The 23533-nt window shown below is 42.2% G+C and overlaps 1 protein-coding gene and 1 non-coding gene across 6 annotated transcripts in view; one reads left to right on the forward strand and one right to left on the reverse strand.

Moving 5' to 3' along the window:
• Positions 1-23533, forward strand: part of C1_1H1orf21 (chromosome 1_1 C1orf21 homolog) — a 404852-nt gene that overhangs the window by 286067 nt on the left and 95252 nt on the right. The gene's annotated exons all lie outside the window — the stretch shown is intronic.
• On the reverse strand, positions 17820-17892 carry TRNAA-AGC (transfer RNA alanine (anticodon AGC)). Its single transcript has one exon. It is a non-coding gene; the product is annotated as a tRNA-Ala (tRNA).

A 23533-nucleotide genomic window follows, 5' to 3' on the forward strand; every position in this document is an offset into this window, starting at 1 on the left:
GTAGGTGTGTAAATGTCCCTGTAGTATGTAGCTGTATATATCCTGTTACGCTTGCAGTGTGACTACCAATGTCAAAGGTTACAAGGAAGCCTAACCACATAATTCTAGATTCTTTACAATTGTGGAACTGTCATTAAAGACTGTTACACACCCAGGAAATGTAATTGCAGATGCCTCTTAAGCAGCTATTGTACATTTCTGGCGACCCATGGGGTGTTAGCGCAGCTGTTTGGGAATGTTCAGTGCTGGTGTGTTATTCAGTAGATGTGCAGAGGCGGGGCAGCTGTGGGAACGAGGTTAGACAACTTGGGCAATGAGTAGGTAAGTAGGTGATCGGCCTAAACTGGGGAACCACTGCCCGAATGCTGACTGTCCAGCTTTGGAAATCTCACTGATCATTGATTCAGAGAGCAGAACATACTGCTGAGAGGAGGGAGGGGGCAGGAGGAAGGAGGGGGCAGGCAGAAGGAGGGGGCAGGCAGCCATGAAAAGGGAATACTGTGTAACCTGGTTCCTATGCTTTGAGCCTTCGCTGGCTCTTGGAATTATGCTCTGGGGCTCTGTGCATGTGTGTGTGTGGCTCTGTATGTGTGTGTGGTTCTGTATGTGTGTGTGGTTCTGTATGTGTGTGTGGTTCTGTATGTGTGTGTGGCTCTGTATGTGTGTGTGGCTCTGTATGTGTGTGTGGCTCTGTATGTGTGTGTGGCTCTGTATGTGTGTGTGGCTCTGTATGTGTGTGTGGCTCTGTATGTGTGTGTGGCTCTGTATGTGTGTGTGGCTCTGTATGTGTGTGTGTCTCTGTATGTGTGTGTGGCTCTGTGTTTGTGTGTGGCGCTCTGTGTGTGTGTGTGGCGCTCTGTGTGTGTGTGTGTGGCGCTCTGTGTGTGTGTGTGTGGCGCTCTGTGTGTGTGTGTGGCGCTCTGTGTGTGTGTGTGGCGCTCTGTGTGTGTGTGTGTGTGGCGCTCTGTGTGTGTGTGGCGCTCTGTGTGTGTGTGTGTGTGTAGCGCTCTGTGTGTGTGTGTGGCGCTCTGTGTGTGTGTGTGGCGCTCTGTGTGTGTGTGTGGCGCTTTGTGTGTGTGTGGTGCTCTGTGTGTGTGTGTGGTGCTCTGTGTGGGTGTGTGGTGCTCTGTGTGTGTGTGTGGCGCTCTGTGTGTGTGTGTGTGTCGCTCTGTGTGTGTGTGTGTCGCTCTGTGTGTGTGTGGGGCGCTCTGTGTGTGTGTGTGGCGCTCTGTGTGTGTGTGGCTCTGTGTGTGGGTGCAAATGCAATAGGTCTCGCATTTACAAGAGAGTAAGCTATTGGCATTGTAAATGACAATGCCATTTATTTATCTGTTTTCAAAACCAACACATAAATAACAATGTTGTCATTTAAAATGCCAATAGCTCTAACTTTTGCAAAGGCGAGACCGTTACATTGTAAATGCTTGTTTGAAATTAGTTAAAGGTTGCTGGTCCTATTTTGAGAACCCTGACGAACATTGGTCTGGGAAGCACATTTATGTTATCAATCAAGACCCCAGAAATTACTTATCAGACCAGATGACATGCTGCAGGATTGTGCCATGTAACACCAGCATCTTCAGGAGCATGGGCAGTCCTACATCACAGACCCTCAGTGCAGACACTACACTGAGAGCGAAACATGGCTTCACCTGGGTCCGAAACATTTAGAAGATGAGAAGTTTACATTCCCAAGTTTCCCTTGACACGTATGAAACGGTACCAAAAACTCACTGGACAAAAGAAGCAAATGATAGAGAAGGAGAAAGGGAAACTCTTAAACACAAATTAATTAGTGAATAATGAGGGCTCCCAAGTAGGCTTTATGGAGTTGGCGTGTATTGAGCCAGCATGGCATTTCTACTCCTTTTCTTGATTTTTTGATTTTTAAGAATTTCCAGCTTGGTTTGAGCCTGTAGTATACTTTTGGCAGGCAGCTGACAAGTTGAGATGCACCGAACATGGAACTGCAACTCTGATACTGTGTCTTTGGATCGGAAATTAGCTTTCACTCTAAGCAGTAAACGTGGAGTAGCACTGGTGCCAAGATAGTCATTGTTAAAGAGAACACTTGGGACTGTGGCCTTTGAAGGGCGATGTCATCCTCCACCCCCTAATGTAAGTTGCTATAAGGATGGCATAGAATAACTTTGCAACACATCATAGCGGTAGGATTTGAATTGGCAATCCGACTATCAATAACACTGTTGTGCTGTTGCGCCTTGTGCTGCTGCTTTGGTAAATATTACTGTATGTGTTTTCTAACAGGGCACAACATTGCCATCTGAAGCGGTGGTTATAAGAAGATGCAAAAGGTTTAGTGGCTCTTTAATGTTAGCTTATTATGCACTCAGATTTGATGGTAAGCTAGCAAAACTATTTATGAACAAGATACAGATGTTGTGAAACATGGGGTTGCAAAGCTTCTTACAGAATAATATTTTGTCTTTCATATTTTACTAGGACACTGTTTTTCTGTCTTTCCTTCTCTTAATATTGTCCCTGATTTAAGGGATAAAACCAACCCTTTGTAAACGCCAGCAGACCTTGGCAAGACCTTAATAGATGAAACTGGATTATGTTTGAAACGCTGATCAGCTGCAACTGAAGCTTATGCTCAGTATATGCTGATAATTTGTGCATTGATTGTAATTGTTAAATTGTATTAGGTAAAGCCTGGGCAGTGCATGTGCTGCTCTGCGAGGCATGCTGCATTGAGGTATGGCATAGAAGCTCTGGACATTTCCCACCCATCTTTTCAGCTCGCTCCTGCTACTGTGCTTTCAGAATTGTTGCATTTCATTTGTGAATAGGCTTAGTAGTCCCTCCTTGGTACCGCCTTGTCTGCATTTGTAACCTCCCATAATGACTGGACTTTTTACTTGTATTATTACACAGTCAGCTTTATCTAGTCGGTGAGCACTATTTTCTTTAATGATCTTCCCTATTCCACCCATGACGTCGCAGCATGCCACCGCCTTTTATATTTGTCATGTATTTCTTTTAATTCCCAGCACGGTCCACTGTAACTATAACAACAGCTCTTATTTAATGATTTAATTTACAGCGCGGTCCGCTTTCACTTTAGCGGCTGCGCTTATTTATTTATTTAATTTCCAGTGCGGGCCGCTTTCACTTTAGCGGCTGCGCGACAATAGTTTTCTTTCTTTCTTTTTACACTCTGTGTAAATGCTCCCCATATGTGATTTCCCTTTAATGTTGTCCGTGCTCCTTTCTTTAGACACTGCTCACTGTGACCTGAATACCGCGAGCAGCGTCTAAAGAAAGGCGTGGGGCCAACATTAAAGTGGTCTTGCATTTGCGGGAGTTTGAGCTATTCGCATTAGAAACGACAATGCCTTTTATAGAAGGGTTGCTTTGAAAAACACATAAATAAAAGGCATTATCATTAACAATGCCAATAGCTTAAAACCTCGCAATAGCGAGACCTATTGCATTGAAAATACTGTTTTTTTTAGACGCTGCAGGTCAGTTTGCTTCTGCTGCCAGTGTTTGGATCCCACAAAAAGAGTGGGTTATTTGAAATGAGTTTGAGAATTTAGCTGCAGCCACAAAATAATATTTAATCTTTTACAAATATTTGGGTTTTTTTTGATACTGTGACAAAGCCACACTTCTCTGCAGTGTTGGGGTATGCATGGCATCCTAACCTGCATAGAGAATACCCTTGTTCACTCCCTTTCAAGATAGGGCTTTTAGACATCATGATTGCTGGTTCCAATTTAGCAAACTGAAGAAAGATAGGGCTATATAGTTGTTGTATAAAGTATTCCCATAGACAACACTACAATGAGTTGCTTGTGTATATGAAAGTGCTCTTTGCCTCCTGAGTATTATTGGATTATTATTTGGGGTTGAGGACTACCCACTCAAAGGAACAATCACAATCCTGGTCTAGGTGAACCCTCAAAGTTGCTAAATTAACCTGAGCTCAACCCTGGTAGCTATGGCACAGAGGAGATGGACTTAACTTAGGAGAATGTTCAAGGTATTTATGCAGTACTAAAACAGTAATAAAGTCAACAAGCAACACAATAAAAATCCAAATCAAGTTAGACAAGTAGAGTAACATTTAATAAACAACATGACGAAAGTCCTGTAAGGGGAACTGGAGAAATGAATCTTTAAAGTTTTTTTAAGTAGGAATAGCGCCAAGAAGCAAAAAGTGCCAATCATAGTCAATGGTTGCAGTTGACTGAGACCAAATCAAATTTGACGGTTACTGCAATAGAGTGTAGATCGGATACAACTAGGAAATTTTACCTGGTCAAAGCCTATCTTTTTACCTTCTTACTTGTCGTTTAAGTCCCAGTCAATCACAAAAGTACACTTGTAAAGCTCCGCCAGGGCCTCAATCGAGACTCCTAGAGATTCACAGGGTGTTTGACAGAAGCCAACAGCACTGTCTAGTCCAGATCCAGTTCCTACTGGTCAGCTGGGCAGTAACAGGAAAGGTCCTCTTTTAATTTGTATCCCTGTAACCCGACAGTTGGTCAGACATCTTGCATTGTAGTCTACTTATTTATCCTGGATAGAAGAGAGAGTTGGTAGAGTCCTTCTAGTCCTCTTATGTTTTTTCTTCAGGTTCTGGAGTATTCTGAAACGAGTGCTGGGAGATTCCACATTTCACCCATTAGGGATACAAGTTCCTGGGGCCTACCCTGTCCACTTTGGGCACTTTCAAAATGGTGACTGTTTTCAGCCACACTAAACTTGGACTCTGAGGGCTTATTGTGTCTTGTGTGAGGGGAGTGTACTGTAGAAATCCTAGTGTCTTCCCGCATCTAACAATAAAATCTAGTTTGAGGCAGCCATTATACCCACGATAAACCCAGACACAGAAGTCTAGTAGAACAAAGGCAGGTTCTTCAGCAGTCAGACAGTGGAGACACAAGAATTGTCTTAACATCTTGTTACGTTTCTTTCAAGTGCGTCCCAAGTGTTATTTGTAAAACCCAACCGACCTTTCAAGCAGAATTTGACACTGTAATGTCAAAAAGAATGCCCACAGCCTCCCTTTCTGCATACTCTTTGAGGGTCAGAGTAGCGTTCTCTACCTATCCAGGCCGATCTGTCCATCACAGTGGAATGCTGTATAGCTCCTGAAAGGACTTTCACATCTCATTTACACTTATTCAAGTGCTGATCACTGGCTGGGAAAAGTTTGGGCGCAAATGCAAATTAGTCATCAGGTACTTCAGTCCGGGAAAAGGTAACTTTATAAAAGCTACTTTTCCATAATAGTTATTCAAAATGCGACGTCACCTTTGAAAAATAGTTTAAAAAATATTTTTCTAGCTAGTCTCAATCCGGAGATTAAATAATTGGATCATAATCTGTACTCTGGTTTTCTACATAGGGCAACAGTTAGGCCTGCTACATTGAAAAACAGCATTTGGGTGCTAGACACTGTAAAATTTCTACTTCTAAATTCCATAGGCCCTGTCGTGTGAATTATAACACTTACTGGTGTGGCTTGCTACTATTTAATACATAGGTTTCGATCTTTTATAAGAGTTAATTTTGACATGGTGAATTGCAGGTTTTTATACTGGTAGTGCAAGGATGCATTGGTAAGCCTGAAGCCTTAATTTTTACACTGTCACAGTAATGGATGGCACAAATGGTTCTGCAGGCCACTAGTTACATTTAAATTACAGGTCCTGGGTACATCATGCTCCATATACCAGAGATGTATGGGTAAATTAGATATACTGATTAGGAATGTGCCAATTTAACAATGTTTAAAGGGGGAACCCAGACACTTTGCTACTGGTTAGCCGGGTTAAAATGCAGAGTTCTAACTCAAGCTAAAAGAATAGAACGCAGCAAAAACACAACATACACAATGCAAAAAATATAAGAAAAGTTAGTGAACTTTGGGTGTTTTCAGCTTCAGATCCTTGCTTAATATTTTTACCAAAAGCAAGTGGACTTGCCTATCCATCCTTCTTTCTTTCAGAAAGGTTGCCACAGATTTTCACACCACCCAGGAGATGGTTTACCTCCTACAGTAATGCAAACAATTAACCCCAGTGCTTGCTGGGAACTGGGAAGTCATAACATTTTAGTTCAAAGTAGTAATCCTGGTTGGCAGGGGAGAAACCAAGACAGCCTGTGAGTTTGTATTTCAACTTGAGCTCACACAGAAGGCCGAACTTGGAGTCTTAAAGTCTTGAACTAAATCTCACCACCTGAAATCCTCTCTTGCTTGCCAACCATGTGCCTGGAATTAGAATGAGTCTCCCTTGTCTTGACAAGGGAGGCAAAGGCGGACTAAAAAAAAGGGGTTAAAACAAGAAAAAAGAAAAGAAAGACTTATGTTATTTTTGCTTAGTATGCACAATGAAGTTTGCTTTAAGAAAGGGGAGGTGGGCAGGAGTGTTTCAGGGTGTGTCACCACACGTCCTGCCTCACCAACGGCAGCTGTCACTGGAGGGTGGTTCTTCCCCGGCTGGGGAGAGAGCCAGGGGGGTTGGAGGGGGGAGGGACCTCATCTCCGCAGGTTGGGGGCAAGGGGAGTTAGGGGGGGGCAACATAACAAAAACTGTTTGCAGGCTGACAGGGGAAAACATTCTGAAGAATTTGATAAAGATTGTAAATCATTGCTTTTCGATGGTATTATCGTTTGTTATAGACGCTTGAGAGAACAAGACTTATTATTTGACCATCTGAAGAGGGGCTTAGTATTTCCATTAACATTTAAATGCATCTAGTAAAATGCCTAGCTTGGAATGTGGCAGGGCTTAATAGCAAAAACAAAAGATCTCTACTATCAGAATAGTTAAAAGTACATAACCCTCACTTCTGTTTATTATCAGAAACCCATATCATATGGAAAGATAGGAACATTCTAAATCAAATGGGGTATGACGTTCTGGTCTGTTCTACCTTTGGGAATCCAACAAGAGGAGTTGCTATTCTTAAGGATAAGCGATTTAGGGCCGAAGTAATCCAATCTGCTCACGATAAGGACGGTAGATGGGCTATAGTGCAAATCAACTAGGCAAACACCAAGTATGTTTTATGCGTAGTTTATGGCTCAAATCTAGATGAACCAAGGCATTTTGATCAATTAAATATGAAACTCCTGGACTAGGAGGGGGAAATTATTATAATGGGGGATTTTAATTGCATCATGGACTATAAAACTGACACAACTAAGCCGCATGCTCACCACAGGATGCATAAGACCAGGATATCTATATTAGACCTATGTCGGACACATAATATCAAAGATGCCTGGAGACATCTGTATCCAAATATACCAGGTTACACATATTACTCAGCACCTCACAAGATGCTCACTAGATTAGACATGGCTTTAGTCAGTGACAAGTTAATGCAGGCTGGCTCTATGATCCTTTGCCCCCGGATAACTTCTGACCATAACGCACTAATAATGATATTTGACACACAAAGCACCAGGGCACCCCCTAGACCATTCTCTTTCCCTAGACACTTAATTTCAGACCCAATCTATGTAACACAACTTAAAACCCATCTTAATGAATTTATAAATATTAATAAAAACTCAACTGGGTGCTATATGGTATGGGATTCCTGCAAGGCAAGTATTAGGGGTTTTACACAAGCCTATGTGTTTAGGCAAAATGCAGAACAGGGGCAACACAAGACAACACTATTAGAAAATATAACTAAACAAGAAGAATTACTAGTCAAAGCTCTACAGCTCAACTCCCCAGCAGTCATAGAAATTAATTTAAAACTTAGTGCACTAAAATCAGACATAAAATCTAACTTTATTCAAAAAATTAGTGCAAGGATCCATAAATTAAAAATTACGCAATATGAGGGTGGGGACAAAATTGATAGAATTTTAGCCTATAAAGTTGCAGAAGACAGAGCGGACACTCTAATCTCTAATATTCGAGGACAAGGGAATAAACTATATAGTCAGCCACAAGATATACTTGATCAATTTGCTGAATACTACAAAAATCTATGCACTCCAGATAGCCCTGCAGAACAAGACTTAGTTCAGGAATATGTCGATGAATATCCAGTGAGCACAGAGAACGTATCAGGCTTGGGCGCACTGTCTAACGACATATCACTGACCGAACTACATCAGGCTATTAACTCCCTACCGACCGGAAAAGCGGCAGGAGAGGATACGATACCCTTGGAACTTTATAAAATCTGCAGATCAGAATTAGAACAGTTATTACTAGAAGTCATACAATCAATAGGACTAAATGGAACGGCTCCCAAATCCTGGAACAGGACAAAAATAATCTTTTTCTTAAAAAAAGGTAAGCCTAAGGAGGAGAGAGGGTCATACCGACCCATCTCTCTGATAAATACTGACGTGAAAATATTCGCTAAAATCATGGCACTTAGACTAGCCCCATATATGCCCAAAATTGTTAACCCGCAACAACACGGGTTCATCTCGGGGAGAGATACAATGTACATGTAAATATGGCCATTACGGCGTTCGATATCGCGGAGACTGAATCCACCCCACTCGGCATGATCTTACTAGATGCTGAAAAAGCTTTTGACCGAGTGGGGTGGGTCTATCTCTGGTGTGTGTTGTCCAAAATGGGTTTTGGGGGGAACTTCTTGAAGGGTATAAAAGCACTTTATGACAAACCTACCGCTTGCATTAGCTATGGGGGCCTGACCTCATCAGAATTTCCCATTATGCGTGGGACTCGGCAAGGATGTCTCCTCTCACCCCTTTTATTTGCCCTACCACTTGAACCCTTCCTGCTTGCCCTTCACTCTCAAAACCTGATTGTTCCTTTCAGCTCCGGTTCACAGGAGCTGAAATTGACAGCTTATGCGGACGACATTGCAGTATACACCACCGATATTGCCAAAGCGCTGAAAGGAATATATATTGAGGCTGGGAAATTCGGGAAGGTGTCAGGCTACAAGCTTAACCTTCAGAAGACGCAAGTTATAGCTAATCACTCCCCCACCGTGGCTATTCCCGAGATCTGCAAAGAGGCAACCTACCTAGGGGTTAAACTAACGGCCAGACTACAAGATATTAATAATATAAACTATAATGATCTGACTAAGAAAACTACTCCTTTTGAAAAAATGGAATAAACTGCCTCTGAATCTGATTAGCAGAATAAATCTTATTAAGATGAAAGTTTTACCAAAGTTTGTTTACTTATTCCGATCTATTCCACTTGCATTAAACAATAAATTCTTCCAGCTCCTAGACGGGCTCCTGAGTAGCTTTATATGGAGCTACAAAAGGGCCAGATGGTCATTAAAAATGCTGAAAAATATTACAAATAAGGGAGGGTTGAACTTTCCAGACTTTAAATTATATTTCTGGTCTTCGTTCTTTACACGTTTACGTTCCCTATTGCATGGAGACAGAGCTCTTTTCTTCCATTCTTTTATGTTGATACAAGACTCACAACTCTTTTTGCTCAGAATTAATTACCCGAATTACTACAAAAGGGTGAGATTTAAGACTGCTAGAGACATCGCTAGGATCTGGGTTAATATACTAAAATTTTGCAAAACAACCTTTTTCCACCCAAAATTACCGTTGTGGGGTAACCCAGGTCTCCCGGCTATATTTACGGATACTATCACTCATAGCTGGGCGTCTTCTGGGATTAAGACATTGGCGGATCTATACGGCTTACAGGGTTTATAGAATTTAACACGCTAAAACAGTTATACGATCTACCGGAAGCCACAAGATTCAAACACATGCAACTGCACGACTATTTGGTTAATAAGAAAAAGATTCAAAATATCTCTGAATGTGACATATGGACTTGTCTTTATTCGAACAAAAACAAATCAATTATTAGCGAAGCCTATAAAACACTCAGCACGTTTAAAACAAATGATGGTGATAAACTGGCTGCGAAGTGGAGCACCCAACTAAGTTTAAATATCACTTCTAACCAGATAGAGCACTCCCTGGTTAACATAAATAACCTTGTACGATCATCTAGCCTTCGGCTACAGCAATATAGAACGACTTGCATGCTCTACTACACACCCGAAAGAATTTCTAGATGGTCCCCGAACTCCTCCTTTAGCAGTCGTACCAAATGCCCTAAATGTTCGACCGAAGCAGACAATATAGTACATATACTGTATTCCTGGCCCAAACTTAAGACCTTTTGGGGGGATATACTGAGTGTTCTTAGATCAAAAAATATCTTGCTTCCCACCATCACGGCTGCTTCGGTCCTACTAGATCTTAATCTCTCTTCACCTCCACAATCAGCCCTAACCACTATACTTATCTCATGTGCTAAATTAACCTTGGCTAGGGCCTGGATAGATCCGGAACCACCGACGATTTGGAAGTGGTGGACACTAGTAACAGAGATACATGCCATGGAGTTAGCCCTTGCAATTCTTAGGGGAACACGCTCACTGATTAAATTCAATAGAAACTGGGGTACTTTTCTAGAGTAAAAGCTTATTCAAATGCTGTATAATTGTTAAGCTTCTCTTGTTTCTCTTTCTTTTTTTTTTTTTTTTCTCTGCAAAGAAGAATGTCTATAGCTTGATATTGTAATAGGAATTCTCTTTATTGTGTTCACATATCAAACTATTTCGTCTATAACATATATACTCTAAATGTCTCTCTGTATATGTATATGTATGAAATTATCTACGTATTTTTGTTGTCTTCTTCTTTTTTCTGTCAGCCCGCTAACATTAATAAAAAAATGTAAAGCAAAAAAAGCAAGCATTTGCAATGCAATAGGTTTCGCATTAGGAAAGTTTGAGCTATTGGTATTGTAAATGACAATTTTTTTATTTATGTGTTGGTTTTCAAAATAGCGAAATTAATATCTTTGTCATTTACAATGCCAATAGTTTTAACTTTCGCAAATGTGACACCTATAGCATTAGTAATGCAATATGTGTTGCATTTACGTTACTTAGACGTATTGATATTACAAATAACAATGACTTTTAATTTTTTTTAATAATTAATACTTAAATCAAAGTTATTGTAATTTATAATGGCAATTGCTTAAAGTTTTGTAAATAACTTTTGTGAAGATTATGTTCAGTGTATTTTATTGTGACGAAAATCCAAGAACAGAAGTGAAATATTAACATCTTTTTGTGACATTTGTAATAAAGCTTGAAACATTGAGAGAACATATTTGAATCAGTTGTTGAATGGTTGCACAGATTGATGCCGTTGTGCCCCTGAGTGATGTTATGGTGCCCTTGAGTGATGCTGTGGTGGTGCTGAGTGATGCTGTGGTGATGCGATAGATAGAGAGAGTGAGTGCGATAGATAGAGTGAGGGCGATGGATAGATAGAGGGAGGGCAATTCATAGATAGAGGGAGGGCGATAGATAGATGGAGTGAGGGTGATAGATAGATAGAGTGAGGGCGATAGATAGATGGAGTGAGGGCGATAGATAGATGGAGTGAGGGCGATAGATAGATGGAGTGAGGGCGATAGATAGATAGAGTGAGGGCGATAGATAGATAGAGTGAGGGCGATAGATAGAGTGAGGGCGATAGATAGAGTGAGGGCGATAGATAGATAGAGTGAGGGCGATAGAGTGAGGACGATAGATAGACAGATACATAGAGTGAGGGCGATAGATGGAGTGAGGGCGATAGATGGAGTGAGGGCGATAGATGGAGTGAGGGCGATAGATAGATGGAGTGAGGGCGATAGATAGATAGAGTGAGGGCGATAGAGTGAGGGCGATAGATAGAGTGAGGGCGATAGAGTGAGGACGATAGATAGACAGATACATAGAGTGAGGGCGATAGAGTGAGGGCGATAGAGTGAGGGCGATAGAGTGAGGGCGATAGATAGAGTGAGGGCGATAGATAGAGTGAGGGCGATAGATAGAGTGAGGGCGATAGATAGATAGAGTGAGGGGGATAGATAGATAGAGTGAGGGGGATAGATAGATAGATCGATGAGTGAGGCGATAGATATATAGATCGATGAGTGAGGCGATAGATATATAGATAGATAGAGTGAGGGCGATAGATAGATAGATAGAGTGAGGGCAATAGATAGATAGAGTGAGGGTGATAGATAGAGTGAGGGCGATAGATAGATAGATAGATAGAGTGAGGGCGATAGATAGATAGAGTGAGGGCAATAGATAGATAGATAGATAGAGTGAGGGCGATAGATAGATAGATAGATAGATAGATAGATAGATAGATAGATAGATAGATAGATTAGATAGATAGATAGATAGATAGATAGATAGATAGGATAGATTAGATAGATTAGATAGATAGATGGAATAGATAGATAGAGTGAGGCCGGAGGAAAGTAAATACTTTGAAAAAGGGAAGACAAAAACATTTTCCACCCAGAGGACATAAGTAACTGAAATATAAAACTCCGAAATAACTTGAGTGCTGGTAAAGACCAGACGTAGCTTGATTACGTTTGGAAGTTAAATTACTTTTTGAGGGCCGAAGTAGCTCCTTCGGTTTCAAATGCCAGAAATAAAATGAATATTTTTGAAGGCCAGTGGTAACTTGTTTACTTCTGGGCGGCTTGGCGAGTTAAGCAATAGATTAGGGCATTTGGTGCGACCTGCAGGCCCGGGTCCAAGCTCTGCACGGCATGTCGGCCTTTCATCCAGACGAGGGTGATAAATGACGTATCATTAAATTGGGTAATGGTAGGAACATCTCTTTGTTACAGCGGAAGAAACCACTGCCACAGGTTCGATGTGAAACGCGATACTGTTATGAAATTGTTCATGTCGATGCGTTTTTCGTATATATGAAATGGCAAAGGATAAAGAGGTGGAAAAAAAGAGAAGGAGAGAGAAGAGGGCCAGAGGAAAGGAAAGAAAGACAATGAGATGAAATCGAGAAATTCGAGTGAAGAAGTCAAAAGGGGAGTGAAATACCAAGAGTGAGAAAGATAAAAAAAAAAGTAGAAAAGGCACAATAAACGTACCCCCCATTATCATGTGCTTGGCTGGATGCTCGTGTGTTTCACGCTGTCATTCCCTGTGCAGTGACCTCTCTTCTTAGCACTCTAGAAACCCTCATTACCATATGTTAACAATAGCTATAATATGCATGTCAGTGCGAGCCACTGTGCAAGGGTTACACAGTTCACGAGAGAAACACGTTGATCTGAAGCCGGAGTCGCGTTATAGCTCGGAGCCCTTTCCAAAGGCTGTAGTTATCATCTTGTTAAAACAAGCAGGAAGTGGGATAAGGGAGGGGGTGGGGCGCGTGAGGTTTGGATGCCGAAAAAGCACGTGGAGCAAGAGGAATATGGGAGAGGGAGCAAAAAGTGAAGGGTAAAGTGGTGTACCGGACTACACAAAGAGTGAAAGCCCCGTATGTAAAATCAATTGTAATGAAAGAAACCGGCATATAATAGAAGGACAAAGCCCTGTGATTAAAAACTAATTTTAGCTGCCATAATAGGAAAACAGGGGGGGGGGGCAGGGCCGCACATAACAGTGGGATACGAAAAACAATAATTACACGCATTCAGGAAAGCAGAGTTTGCGCATGAAAAATACAGTGAGAGAAAGCCCCTTATGTTCAAACCGATCATAATAAGCACATAATAGAAGGGAAAAGCCCTGTGATTTGAGTAATCTTCGTAAGCTATAATACGCAGGGGAGGCGGTGCGCAGTAGTGCAATGGCGATTATCAAAAACTGGGCGCATCAAGGAGGCAGAGATCGTGTGCTGTAAGGAAACTAGATGTGTGCGCGGTATATTGTAACGCGCTGGTGGGCCAAAGTAAGAGGGCCCGACTAGTGGTGTAAGCCTCCTGGCCTGTGGGATAAGAGGAAGTCTTAGGTCTGTGCATGAGGCATGGGGCGCCTCCTATGATAAGCACGACACGGGATGTACAAGGTATTTTAGGAAAGAATACAGGCGGTAACCGGGCCAAGTTAGACACCGGTAGACATGGCGTATGGGCGGGAAGCACAAAACTCAGTACAAACGAGGGCCGATAAGGCGAAAAAAAATAATAATAATAAAAAGCTGCCAAACGTTCAATACTAAGGCTGGTGATAAGCTGAGATGGAAAGGCTTCGGTAGAAGCTGAGCGTATGTTAGACGTACCTGAAGAACACGATAACTGCAGCCTTCTGGTGATACAAAGTGACGGATAGCAGAGGAACAGGTTAAACACTAGTGAAAACCACGGGGAAAACGACGAGAGACGTGCAAGTAAGCACGTAGTGTGCTACGGGGCTGGCGGGGAATCCCCCAGTGGCTAGAAGCTGCACGGATGAATCCGTGTCATCTGGGTGATCGATTGCTTTAAAGGTGGCAGAGGCAGGACAAGTTCCTCACAGAGAATAATACGCAACTGTTTTTTAATGAATGAAATATACACGTTGCACAATCGGGTTTTTCTCAAGCAAATATAGGCATCTGGTTTCCATAAAAGCACAGGGAACGCCTTTCCAGAACTACCGAGCTAAACACAGCTCGCACCGACACCAAATAGCGTGGACTGTTAAACCGCTGTAAAAGAAAGCGCAGAGGCCGAATCTATGTACTCTAGGGAATCGGAGAACACAGATGAACAAATACTGCGTGAAAACTGTAAAGCAGTTGAACTATTGGAAAGTACTGGAACTATTGGAAAAACAAAATGCGGTGACGAAAAAAGGGGCGGGTGACGAAAAAAGGGGGCGGGACTTAAAAAAGGCACGGGAACGCCCCCGATTCGCGTCCGGACGGGGGAAAGAGTGACGGACAACAATGTCTGCCAATGGCTAGTCTCCATTTATGGAGCTAGCCAATGGTAGACTAAGGCGGGACATTGCCACATAGTGTAGATCAACAGATTTCGCCTGCGCGAACGCTGCTGCGCAGCGGACGCCAGGCAAAACCTAAAAAGAATGAATGCTTAAATGCGTAGGTATCAAACCACGTCTTAAGGCTGGCTTGCTTCCAATCCAGGTAGATACCCAATGGCACTTGGGGTGTTGCATCTTGTAGGTCCATACACACTTCCCCCCACTATTGGTATGATCCATACCGATAGTGGGGAAAGTGAAACTTAAGGTCATTGGCATCTAGCCTGGTGCTGGCGGAAAAACCACATCTGGCAGAAACTCAACTTGCTGATTTATGGCCAGTTTGGAAGCTGACAGCAGATAGACCTCTTCTCTGGTTTACAGGCACAAAATCTACTTTTTAAGACACTGAGGAAATATGCCCAGTTTAAAGCATCTTTAAAAATTTGCAAACCATTGGTAATATTAGAACTAATTAATAATGTGGGCCACTCCACATGTATATACATATATATTGAGAGGGCCATTGTTCCAGCGTCCCGCTCTTACCCTTTTTTGGTTCTCTCACGTCTTTAGGAAGGAGTATTAGCCACACTGCCCTGTGCCTACTTGGACCAGCTGGTACTTGGCATAGTCACAAAACCTACAGCAGACGGGGTTCAGGATGCATGGTTTGTGACGGGCTTGAGAAGTGATTTTGAGGGGAGGCATTGCACAGCTAACAACATCTACCAAAATTCTTAGTTTTCTGGGTCATAACCAGGGCATTAAGTGGGCCGGGTCCAGCGGATGCTGAGCACCAGAAATTCTAAAAAGCAGACGCTGAGACGTGTCCCTATTGGGCTTTCCGTTTTTGCTCTCACCCCCAGGTGGAAAAAAAAATCTTAACTCTGCAGCAGTATCACCTTTCACTGACTTTGATGTAACTTCAGAGATAGTACTTTCAGTCTCATCGTTTCAGAACTGAAGCATTTTCAATATTCTATACAACAAAGCCATAGTTGTTGCTTATTTTTCTTAGCAAGTAACAACCATTGACAAATCCAATAGTTCTGGCTTCTTGTTGGTGTAAAGGTTACTTGTGTTATATACCTGGATGCAATGACAGAAGCAGCACAATACTAGTTTGGGGGCACACTATTAGCATAGATTTTTAGCTTATGTGCGTTTAAATCACACCCTTAACGATTTCGGCCATGCCCTTTTGAGAGACCACCCAGTTTTTTCATTCCACTTTAAGCCATGGTCCTAACCATAATCTTAATATTTTTTTTATAGCAATAAGTGTATGCATATGTTTATTATGTATATTATACAGTGATGGTCTCCAATGGGTAATTATGGTTCCGTCTCACTTTCCTTTGAATAGGCATTTTTTGATTTACCTATAACTTTTGACCCCATGGAAGGATTACCACGAAACTTGTCAGTCTACTAACTGTCAGCTAAGCTTCTGCATGCTATGATTCATATACATCTGTCCACAGGTAAATAAAAGTTAAGGAGGGACAAAAAAAAACGAGTTTTTTCCTATTTTAGGTCCGACAGGAAATGTTGCTTTCATCTACAGTTCAAATTACTGAACAGAGTTTCACCAAACTTGTCACTGAAATAGAACTCTACACATATCCGTTCAGTAGCTTGTGAGATATAACCATTTAAAAAAGTTTTTAAAGATCAGTCCACAAGCAAAAAAATATAACGGGGGGCAGGCAATAAAACAAGCATACCAGTTATAGCTCCCATAGTCCAAACAGCTGCACAGATGTATACCAAACTTGGTATAATAATCCACATTTGTAAAGCGCACAATCACCCGTAAGGGTCTCTAGGCGCTGGGGGCCGTCGGGAAGATTAAGCAAGCTATTGTCCAGAGTCACATGGTGCTGGGCTAATCTGCCGCCGGAGCCGGGAATCGAACCGTGATCCCCAGATTCCAGCGTCAGTCGCCCTGGCCGCGGCGGCATAACATTTTTATTTTGTCCAGAACATGTTATTTTGGTTTGATGTAAATCGCTTCAGTATTTTTTGGGATATATACATTTTAAAAAGTTACTATTTGAGCTCGAGTGTTAACACTCTCCTACTTGCAAGTTTCGCATTGTGGACTAAAAGTTAGCACAGCCATGAGTGGCCAAAACTAAAGGTGGCTGACCCCTGGGAAGACGTCATGGGTAGCCACAAGTATTGGAAATACAAAGCAACGGAAAAGGTGATCAAGTAAATGCTTCAATATCAACATGTTGAACCTTCTACAAAAATATTTTTGGGACTCCTTGAACACTCCCTTTCAGTACAACATTTGTTTATTAAGTATTGTTTTGGAGCAGTAAGGCCAGTAAGGTAAGCAGTAAGGTTGAGTGCGGTATTTGTTGACAATGTGCAATAACACCGGTGCGGCTGTGTTTTTTTCTTCTCATATGGCCATAAAAATGCAAGCGATAGGATTAAAATACCGGCCAGGTGGCAATCCTACCAAGAGCCCCGTGGCATTACAGAAGTGTACCCTATGACTGGTGAAAATAATTTTATAACTCCAAAAACATTGTTTTCTAGTCTTTTTTCTATTAAGATGTAATTTTAACACTTGCTATGTGTAAATGTTTTAAATAGGGAGCCTAAAATTATAGCTGTGTCTAACATCTTTAAGATCGTTTTTGGCTTCTGGCATGCCCGCCACCCTGCACATGGCACGTGGGTTGCAAACCCGCTTTAATGGAAATTAACTACTACGACAGAAGTCCCCCTCTTTTCATTCTGGAACTGGTCTAAAATGTTTGTGTACATGGAAGCTGGACTATGAAAGAGAATAGCAGAGACAGGGTCGTGGTTATGCAAATAAAATTCTAGTGCTGAAAATTTCAATTCAAATTGATATAAACATTTACAGAGCTTCATGCACTTGCTCTGTTGTGATCAAATAACTGTTTATGTTCGTGTTTGGCAAACTTAGTTTACTCTTGTTTGCTTCTAACTGTACATGTCCATGAAATAATATTCTTCCTAAATTATATATTTGGGAAACGGAAACGCTTACAAAACAGTTCATGTGGAGAATGCGGGCATCGATCCCGCTACCTCTCGCATGCTAAGCGAGCGCTCTACCATCTGAGCTAATTCCCCACCTACAAATGCTCCACTCTGAGCCCCATATATTAAGTGAAGCTCAACGTAGACGCTCATACTATGAGGAATGTAGTTGGCGTTTTTTGTCACGTTTTCCCTCTTGCCCGTGAGGATAAACAGATCATCACCAGGCATCTTTTACACCGCCTGTAGCCCAACAGAAAACTATGCTGTCACTTAATCCAGAACAAAAGTAAACAAGTAAAAGTGCCGACTTGCCTCAATTCTGACACCTGTTAAGACAAAGAACTATACTGCCCCCTCGGTAGCTCTTTAGAATGATCACAAACTAACACATTTAATTTTCAACTATTCAAAACCTTAACCAGCGTCCAGCGGCTCGAAGGAAGGAAACCTGCTACAGCGCATGCGCATTAGGCAGACCACGTTTGGCTTCAGCCTCGTCACTGGATTTAGCGCTTCTGCTTAGTATTCGAGCCTGTATCACCCGTATGTTGAACGAGTGTCTTCAGAGATAATAACTTTTATTCGCTGAGAAGGAACAACTGTCTCCTTTCAAGAATTTTGCATCGATTGTAAATATTTCTCATGTAACAACAATCACAACAAGAACTAACAAGGCTAATAGACCTCGCCTTTGAGACGGATTGGCTTTACTAATCGGATTTAGCTATGCTGAACAGCAATAATTATTAATGAATACATACAAATATAAAAGTATTCGGGCGGCCGTGCACATTATAGGTATTGTGTCACTGTGAATAAAGCTGGCGCCATGTTAAAAACAAGTCAGGTCCCGGGCCGGCTAGCCAATCACAGCGCGGCCCGGGGAATGACATCACGGGGTGTCCCGGGCCGGCAGCCAATGACAGCGCGGCCCGGGACAAAGGGGCGGGGTTAAAAAAAGTCTCAAACGCCCCCGAATCGCATTTTCGTGAGAAAGCGCGATTGACAGCCTCTGTCTCCCAATGGCTAGTCTCCATTTATGGAGCTAGCCAATTGGAAACAGAGGCTGTCCTAACCTCACTATTGAAAACAATAGATTTCGATCTGGGAGGGGCTTCGCCCCTCGCCAGGTTTCGAAACCTAAAAAGGAATTAGAATGAGTCAGTCTTCGGAATATTGGCAAAATAATCTCAGTAAAAGCTAGAATGTAAGTTACAAAGGTTTTCTCTTGGCTTAAGACCATCTAGGGCATTCTTCCCTGGTTTATGGCAATCTTAACTTCACTGTTTTAAGACCAGGGAAAACCTTTGTAAGTTAAGGGCTTTTGTTTCATTCCTTTGGTTACAGAATCGGATTTGTTAGTGACAGGTATGTATGAGTAGGTGAGGGGAGGATGTCAAGGGCTGATGCAATACTATCTAGTGGTCAGACCAGGAGTTTTGTTGGTAAAGCAGCCTGTGATTCCAGTTATCTCACAGAAGATGAATGATCCTATGTATGAGCCAATGTTTGGTCTTACACAGGGGGAAGTCTACCTCTGGTCATAGAAGGCTGGACCAATACCAGATGTTTATAATATTATATCACTCAAGAAGAGAGAGACAATCATTAGTGGGCTCACGCATACCCTTAGTCACTAATCAAAACACAAAGATGGTGTGACACCCCAGCGTTTAATCCGTTTGTTGTTTAGCGAAACATGGGACCAGGATGTGACATGCTTTATCATCTGGACGAGGTGGCAAATGATGAAGCATGTCACATTTCGTGAGTGAGCCATCCTCGTCCAAATCTTGGAATTGCCAATAAACTGGGAGTGAAGTAGGTAGCGGTAGCAGGGATGGCAACACATCCCGGTCCCATGTTTCGTTAAATAGAGAACCGGGATTGCCACACAATCTTTGTGTTTCGATTAGATATTTAGGATAACCACACTGTAAATGTATAATTTAGGTGCAATGTTTGTCAGCATATCTTATGTGGATATCCTGAAATTTGGGACTGAATGAACACTTGGGGATACCCCTGGTCCAACAGCATCAGAGTTCTTGCTACAGGTAGCATTATATTAACCAGTTCATATAAACGTCATTGTGTTTTGCAAAAAAGTGATTCGACTAGGACCTGGTACAGTTATCTTTCTGCCTGGACAGGTAAATGGCATTCATTCAAGGGCATGCAATCCAAGAGTGTGCTACACCAGTACTGCGCTGGACTGTCTTTCGAGACATGCTGCAGTGCACTTCAGTCATGAACTAACCTAATGAAATGAATCTGCAGATTATGATAGCAAATGGAAACCTGACAATAAATCTTAAGGTTTTTTTATTTGTCGCTTCTGTGGTTTTGCGCTACTACTACTGCTGACTGTTCCCAACAAAGTTGCTTTCACACACTATGTCTGTGGATTTTTTCTAATTCAATGTGTTGAGGAATAATTAGCAGCTACAGTATGTGTTAATTCAGAGTTTACATTTCCCTGAATATAAATAGATCTGTCAGACCTATACCTCTTCTTTTATCGCGGTCTGTGGCATTGCAGGGCGGTGGCAGACAGATAAACCATAGAATCCAAATTTGTTTCTAAGGGCTTGCACTTCCTAGGTTTTTAGAAATGAGCTGTAATATGTTTTTATTTACTCTTTGGTGCCTTGCCCTGGTTTTATGTGGCTCTATTTCATAGTCAGGCCGGGGCAACAATGTAAAAATAGCTGAAGCAAACTAAAATAAATTGCTTACATCACATTAATTGAACATCAAATTAGAAGCGTTGAACGCAGAGCGCAGGTCCTTTATCACTTTATCTGCAGTCGGATACTTGGAAGAGAACCCTGTAGACAGTGAAGTAACACTTACCGCTATTGAATTCCACCACACTTGTTGTACGTTTTAATTTAATCTCTCTTATTCCATTCAGGTTGAAAAGCAATACTTTCTATGTCCAGCCAAGTCTGTAGGTATTTACTATACCTACCTTACAAGCCCTTTTTTCTTATTTAAGCCCAAACACCTTATAATGTAATCAAAAGAGCAAATTTTTTTTAAATAAACAAAAAAATTCTTATTTACTCAACCTTAACTGAGACAGAAGAGCCTGTTAGCCGCCTCGTACTCCTGCTTGTGAAGGCCATATCCATGCCAGATTTTTGGGATAATCTCAGACTCTGGGAATACATTTGCATATATTGGTTGCAAGTGTTGTTTTTCAAGTTTTTTTTATGTGGATATCTTTAAATCGGGCATCAGCCGGAACTCCCAGGCGTATGTTGTACATCCCTGGAGTATCTTATTTCAAAATGATTTCTGAAAGTTTAAGGCTTCTCCATATCTACTTTACCACAACCTTGCTCCGATTCGTGGACATAGGACTTCATCTTTTGTTGGAAAGATACGACCACCAGTCAAATACTTAACTTTATCCGGCACACAAGACCCCCCACCTGCAGCCTGTTTCCTCTGGTGATGGTGTTCGTCTCTGTGGATCTCGAGAACTTTACCAGCAGGTAAGTGATTGATCCCAGACCTGCAGTGGGGGACTTGGTAGCAGGCATCGGCAATGAAGGCGTGGGACTTTGACGCTTCAGTATTGGTTCTGAGGCTGGGATGAGAGCCGATGTATTTTGGAGGAGATTGGATGATGCACACAACCCATTTGATAATTTTTAAGCAACCGATTCAGTTGATGGATCGATCAGGGACTGCAGAGGTGCAAGCAGGCATTTCGCATGAAAACCATGCTCTGCCTCCTCGGACTATAACCCATTGACTGATGCTGTGAACTGGACTGTGCTTGCTGATTGCCTGAAACTTGGCAGATGCTTAAACATACCTTGGATAAGGTATGTCCAAGATACCTGCATTAGCATGGGCAGGGAAGATCTTTTTAACTCCCTTGGTACTTTAAAAGCTAGCTCTGTAAGTTCCCTGAAGAGAGCTTTTCCAGTCCGGAGTGGGGCGGATAAGCCAACGGTCCAGGCATGAATGGGGTCTTGCACAAATAATGGCATTGCACCATATTTAACCTGGGAGTGTGGCCAGTATCACAGGTTCCTGTTAGCGAGGCTCAGAGTATGCACAGTGCACTTTCTTGTTGTTTTCCCCATCCAGTCTCTCTCAGGGAAGAGGTGTGGCGCAGCGGCCAGGGCGCCTGACTGGCCAACGGTGTTTATGGTTCGATCCCCGGTACTGGCGGCAGGTTAGTCCAGCAAGTGACTCTGGGCAATAGCTTGCTTAATCTTCCCTACGGCCCTGGCGCCTTGACACCCTCGGGTGATTGTGCGCTTTACAAATCCTGGATTTTATTTCATTTCTTGAGGCGGTCTGCTTTCCCTGAGGAAACTGTATCTTTTACCTTTTTTAAAACAGGCCAATATTCGATATTTGTACAACTGCTTTTGTTTATCTACCGGCACTACCCACTCTGAGGATTTGTGTTTTTTAACTGCTGTTTTTAGCAAACTTTACATTAAGCTGAGGGCTAGGATAACTATGTAATGAGCTCCTGTTTTTAAAAAAAATTTACCTGCTTGTTTTTACGGTCATAACTACTTGTGTTGTGATTATATTTCTTGTTGTATTTGCTGATGCTTTACTTTTGTGGTCTAACAAGACCGAATAGAGTTTTCTGTCTCACTGATGCTGTGTCATGCTGTTGGCATAATCTTAGTTCAACTCAAGATCTTAAGTCCAGAAGCACAGGCTCTCGTTTATGCTGATGTAAATTTATTGCTGAAAAGCCTACAGCAGCCTTTTGACTGTGCTTCCGTCTTTGGCCTCCTCTCCACCCGCACTCTGCCCGCTGCCCTCGCCAGGCAAGATTCTGCGCTATTTTCACAACTCTGCCTCAAACAGGCAAAGTCCTGTTTCCTAGTCTACACACCAGTTTAATTGCAGAGCAAAAGAGATTTTAAGGTCTGTTGGCAGAGGTAGGTGGTTCTACAAAGCACCCCATAGAAATGGTCTATGTGACCGTAGTGAATGAAGGAGTTTTAAGTGAGGAAACAAGCTCAGGCATGATTAATTAAATCAATGATGTGGTCAAGTTGTATCTGACTGATTTACAATTATGTTTTATTTAAAAGAGTAATGCCCCAGCTCAGTGGCGTAACTAAACTTGAGGGGGCCCCCCTGCAAAGTACATGGAGGGGCCCCTTCTATTACCTGCGCCGGTCAAGAGCTCTCAGGCTAGCGGACCCGCCATACTGCAGGGGTTGCGGGGCTTTAATTACGCCACTGTTACAAATACAGCCGTTATAATTACCCCTGGATGGTGGGGTTAATAGTTGGGCTTAGTTTGAAGGCAGTCTATCATAGGTGCTGGTCTATCCACTTCAGGGTCCCTGCCATCAGTATGCCGGGAAAGTTTGCTCTATTTTAGGTGGGTTTCCTGATGCAGAATTCTGTCATTATATACATCAGACCCAGTCATCGTTCAGTTTTGCCAAAAGTGCATCCACTGCTCCTGCTCTTTCATACCTCCTTCCTCCCTCTTGCTTTCTATATCTTCCTTTCCATTATTTCTAAGCATCCTATCTTTTCTTCATTCTCATCCTATCCTTTTTCTTTCTAGTCTGTTACTCCGATTATCTCCCACATTTTCTCTCCCATCCCGTCAAAATCATTCCACTATTCTTTTCCTTTCTCCTGTGCAGTATTTCTCTCCCTTTTTCTGATCTTTTTCTGCTATCTGCATTTTCTCTGTCCATTTTCTCACCCTCTCCATTCCTTACCT

This window comes from Lissotriton vulgaris, chromosome 1_1 (genome assembly GCF_964263255.1).
Source record: "Lissotriton vulgaris chromosome 1_1, aLisVul1.2, whole genome shotgun sequence".
Taxonomy (NCBI): domain Eukaryota; kingdom Metazoa; phylum Chordata; class Amphibia; order Caudata; family Salamandridae; genus Lissotriton; species Lissotriton vulgaris.